This window comes from Pteropus vampyrus, unplaced genomic scaffold, assembly GCF_000151845.1.
Source record: "Pteropus vampyrus isolate Shadow unplaced genomic scaffold, Pvam_2.0 Scaffold3972, whole genome shotgun sequence".
Lineage (NCBI taxonomy): Eukaryota > Metazoa > Chordata > Mammalia > Chiroptera > Pteropodidae > Pteropus > Pteropus vampyrus.
The window spans coordinates 2036-7399 of NW_011892753.1; the positions used below are offsets into that span (position 1 = coordinate 2036).

General features: G+C 44.2%; 1 long non-coding RNA gene across 1 annotated transcript; it reads right to left on the reverse strand.

The window, feature by feature from the left end:
- Window positions 1–853: 853 nt before the first annotated feature.
- Window positions 854–2988, reverse strand: LOC111734694. Its single transcript, XR_002778562.1, has 4 exons — window positions 2870–2988; window positions 1737–1875; window positions 1468–1560; window positions 854–1096 (listed from the first exon to the last, which is right to left on the reverse strand). It is a non-coding gene; the product is annotated as an uncharacterized LOC111734694 (long non-coding RNA).
- Window positions 2989–5364: the final 2376 nt, after the last annotated feature.

The window sequence follows — 5364 nt, forward strand, 5'->3', positions numbered from 1 at the left end:
CTCCCTCCTCATCTCAGAGGCCCCACAAGTGACTCTTTCACCAGCTGCTGGGCCACTTTCCTGAGCTCCCAGGGAAGAGTCAAGCCGCTGTGCTCGATTTTGATTAATAAGTACTAATCGATGAATAAATATTTCTCAGTTATGCTTAGAGAAAAAGTCGCTAAAATGTCTCTTGTCATGCTAAGCAAATGCCTTTAACTAATCTCAACCTCAATTCTGTTCACCTTTCAGGCCAAATGATTCTCTGTGATGGAGTCTGCCCTGTATGTTGTAGGATTTTCATCAGCATCATTGGCTTCTGGTTATCAGACCATTAGCACCCACTCCCTGAATTGTGAAAACCAAAAATGTTTCCTCGTGTTGCTAAATGTCCCTCTCGAGCAAAATCTCCCGGGGCTGAGAACCTCTGAACTAATTTTGTATTTGGGCTAGTAGATTCTGTATATACCAATGGTCTCTTCTTACAAATGCAATAGGTTTTCATGGAGCTTCAAATATTTTTCCACAGTCATAGATTATATTAATTAAATGCTATTTTCCAGGCACCTTATGATGGTGTTCCTGCTACAAACACCATTTTACAAATAGGAAATTTTGGCTCATGGAGTTTAAACAATTTTCCTGTGGGATAGAGCCAGTGAGAAGTAGATTCAGAATTGCAATCCAAGCCATCTGATTCCAAAGACAGTCTCTTAACCACTCTGAAATGCTGCCTCCCAGGCAAACGAGTACGTCGACTCCTAGAAAATGTCGTGCTTTCCTACAGATGTCAGGGAACTTGTTAAAATCTAGTCAAATAACTCATTTCAGGAAACAAAATCCTCAAGATAGTCAATGATTTGCTTACTTGACTATTGAGTGCTGAGATAAAAGGAGTAGAGATCAACCAAAGACAAATATGATGATGCGTTTTCTTTGATGGATGATCCAAGCCAGGCTGAGTCGTGTCCATTCTTTCTAGTGGGCTCAGCACGTCTCATCATCTTATCCTGCCTCACATGGCTGTTCTCTTAGACTGGGAGTTTCTTCAGAGCAGAAACATTTCACTTGCCTTTCTTTTCTTTATTTTTGCAAAGAGCAAGCATTTTTCCGTGCACTAGTAAGAATTCAATCAAAGCTGTTTGAAAGAATGAATGAAAGAATAAATGAATGAGTGAATAAGTGAATGAACAAATGACTCCTAGCTGCATAGAGAACTATAAACTTTCAGGAGTTACATGTGCCCCCTGGGGTAGCCCAGGTACAAATGAAAGCCTGTCCAGTTAACCACTTTCAGAAAACGTTTTCTATTATCCAGACAGGAAGCGGCCGAGAGCAAAGTACATAGATTTAAAGTGGCAAATAAAGTAAGAAAAAATAGGCCCCAAATCAATAAAAATCGTCCGTCCTCTCTTTTCAGCTCTATAATCCAGGCTGCGGCTGACCCAAACCACCCGACTCAATTCCAACTCCATTTAGGACTATTACCTGCCTTGTTAAATATTCAGAGACACTGCCCCTCCGGAAATAGGGGAGCACTTGAGCACCGCAAATCGATCCTCAGCTCCTGGTCCCGGCGGCCTGTTGAAAGAAATGACGAAACACAGCTCAGTGTTGGACGAGTTTCCCAGACTCGGAGCTCCGCCACCGAAGGCAATCGCAGCCTTTTCTGTCCCCACCACCCGGAGCTCTGCACACAGCGAATGACCACTTGGATCCCAGGAAGAATTACTGGCATGGAAGGCTTTCCGATTCACTCTTCTCTCCGTAATTTCCAGTTTTGTCTCAGATGATGATCTTTACAGTCTGCTTTTGTCACATGCTGAAGCCTAGTGTTGCACTCAGTGTCGATGAGGCAGCTGAAGCTCAAGGAGGGGAAATGACTTGCCTGGATCCCTGAGGAATGAAGGTACAGACCTGGGATTAGCTCCGAACGTGCTGATGAACTGAATGCATTGGTGAGACCAAGAAGCGTCTTGGCCGGATCTTCCACTGGACCCAGAAAAAAGATTCCCTAGAGACACTGACCAAACAGACAATGGTCAGGTTGGGGATTCTTTAATTGGCAGTGGTAGTCATCCAGGTGGCTGCAATTAGATTCATTCTTTTCTTTATGCATTCACCAAATATTACTATATGCCTACTCTGTTCTAGGTAATCTGCAGGCTTCTGGAGATGAATGATGAAGCAGGCAGACAAAAAGAATAAATAGACTTGCGTAAAATAGAAATAATATATTATTATATAGTACATCATATATAATATATTATTATATAGTACATCTAATATGTGATATGATACATACTGTCTTAGCTCAGGCCGCCACAACAGAATACCACAGACTGGGTGGCTTAACCAACAGAAATTTATTTTCTCCCAGTTCTGAGGGCTGAAAGTTCAAGATCAGGATGCCAGTATGGTTGGGTTCTGCTGAAGGCTTTCCTCTCAGCTTGCAGATGGCTGCTGTGTCCTCACATGGTGGAGACACAGCAAGCTCTCCGGTGTCTCTTCTTACAAGGCCACTAATCCCATCGTGGGGGCATCGCCCTCAAGAACTTACCCAAATCTAATCATGTCCCAAAGGCCTCATCTCCAAATGCCATCTACCCTGGGGATAAGGGCTTCAACATATGAATCTGAAGGAGCACCATTCAGTCTATATCGCATATAGCAGATATGATATGATATACGTCATATGAGTCGTGATAGGACATTATACGATATAGAAAATACAGACTAAGGGCTGAAAGAGGTAGGTCCTCGCATGTTTTCCTGAGTATATGGCATATCTAAGCCTAGCGTGTTTTCAAGTCCAAAGGACAAACCCAGAGCCAGAGATTAGAGACCGATGCAAAAGTTCCTGTACAAACAAAGGGGCGGGGAAGTGGACCTGGGGAAAGGGAGGACGGTGACTCGTTGGCCCACAGGCTATGGGATCAGAACCCCCAACACTTGCCAGCTATGACTGCAAATAAATCCTTTTGATTCTGTAGGTCTTGTCTTCCACAGTTATAAACTGTGGGAAACAACAGTAGCTAATTTATATAGTCCTTGTGAAATTTGCATTAGATAATTTTCATAAAGAACCTAACCCTGAAGCCTGCACATTATGTTTGATAAATGGGAGTTATGATGGTTAAAATATTGAAAATATTCCATCAGTACTTCCCATCAACTCTGTCTTCAAGATACATCTGTATACAACCACCTCTGAGGCCACCAGCCTGGTCCCACTCACCAATAACCTGTGAGGCCTTGGGTCAATTATTTAATCTCTTTATACCTAAATTTCCTCACCTGCAAAGTAGATACAGTACTAATGCCTACCTCACAGAGCTGTTGTGAGTAGCTATAAATTACTCACACACGTAAATTACTTTAAAGGATGTTTAGACCCTAACCCACGGCAAGCGCTAGGCGAGTGGTCTTGCCCGCTCCTCGGGCCAGAGTAACTCATTCCATGAAGAAATCATGTCTCACGCCACTGAATTCTCATCTCACTCAGAACAAAAGCAAAGTCTTCGCATTGACCTGGACCCTCACCCCTCAGACCGTATTCCCCACTGTCCTCAACTTGCTCACCCTGCCTCTGTGATCTCCCGCGCTGTTCCTCTGACAGGTGAGACACCCTGGCACATCTGTGTCTTTTTACGTACAGCTCTCTCTGCAGGAACAGTTCCGCCCCAGGTAGACTCATAGCCTAAGCACTCAACTTCATTCAGGTTTCTGTTTAAATATTACGTGAATGGGAAGATCTCCCCTGCAAACTTGACCTAAGTAGCAAATGCCATCCAGCACATCCTGTCACTCTGACCCTTCTACATTTTCCTGAGTATCTGGCATATTATGGATTAACACCGATAATCATCCCCTATCTACTGTCCCAATAAAGTGCAAGCTCCTTGAAAGCAGGGGTTTGGTTTGTTCACTAGCAACACGGCACATAGGAGAAAAAGATTAATAAATATTTTTTCAGTGATAAACGAGTAGAAGAGTTATGGTCAGGATGTCTCCGCTGGGTGACCACTGACCACATGGGGTGGGACTGGCCCCTCCGGCTGGAAGGCACACAGACTGTAGTCCTGACTGAGAGCCTCATGGGCCCAGAGCCAGAAGAGTATCTATTCCAGGAACAGCCTGGAAAACATGACTGGATAGTCTTCAGTGGCAGAAGGCAAGTAATCCTCATTGTTTAGCACATCTAAGCATTAACTTAATGACCTGGTAAATCATCCTGAGAATCTGAAAACTGAAGGTCTCCAAAACCTGGTGATCCTGAGAAACAGCAGACTCAGGCAGTCTCCAGGGGCACGTTAGCGATTGGTTTTAGATGGTGAGTACTCATGCGTTCTCCTTGGGTCAGAGTGCAAGGGAGTAAGGTATAGTTTTCCTGCCTTTTACTCAGCAGAGTATAGTCCATTCACGGGCAAGGCAAGATGGCAGATCGTGAAGAGAGAGGAGAGAGAGAGAGAGGAAGGAGAGAGAAAGGGTGTGTGTGTGTGTGTGTGTGCGCGTGCGGTGTGCGTGTGTACGTGTGTGCGTGTGTGCGTGTGTGTGTGTGTGTGTGTGTGTGCGGGGAGGGTAGCTTCTGTGGCATTATTTTAACCAGAAACTTCAGTCAAGTCATGAAGCTATAGCTTTTTGATATTCTTGTCAAATATCACCAGGGCCACTTCTCAAAACTGAAGGACTTTCCACAGTGTTTCTTCCTACTTCCTGTCCCTAAGTGTTCATTTCCAGTGTCATCCTGAGTGCGGCCACTATCCAGCCTGTCCCTGTGTAGCACCACCCTTAAAGCTAGCTAGGCAACAAAAGCCACTATCCCGGGTCCCATGTTTTAGAAGCTGCTGTAGATTTCAAACACATTAGAAAATGCATCGATAAACTGTCAGCTCTGCTTCTTGGCAGCCAGCACTCAGCTCTGATGCAGAATGACCCCCAACCCCGAACCTCCACTCCTGTAAGTGCTCCAGCTCCAGGAAAATGCTCTTCCGCATCTCTTTGTCTCCAAAGCAAAAAGTACTGTGCTTGTGGAGCAGTGAAGGCTGATAGGTGTGTCAGAGATGGATGCTGGGGGATTTGAGCAGTAGGAAGAACTTGGGCAAGAGAACAAACACATTACTCTGTGAAATCTTTCCTTGAGGATGGTTCAAATACGATAGACTTGTGCATGCAAACATAGTAGAAGACATCTATTTTCTTGCTTTGCGTTCAGATTTCATTTCATGGTTCCAGAGGTAGACGTGTGTTGGTGACGTACTCACACATCAGCTCCCCAGGACAGCTAAGGAGCATTTTCCTATATTAAACAATTTGTTTTAATCTGAACATTTTGTATCTTTGTAGCTGTAACGGGCATGAAGTATGATACTGATTTTTTTTTTT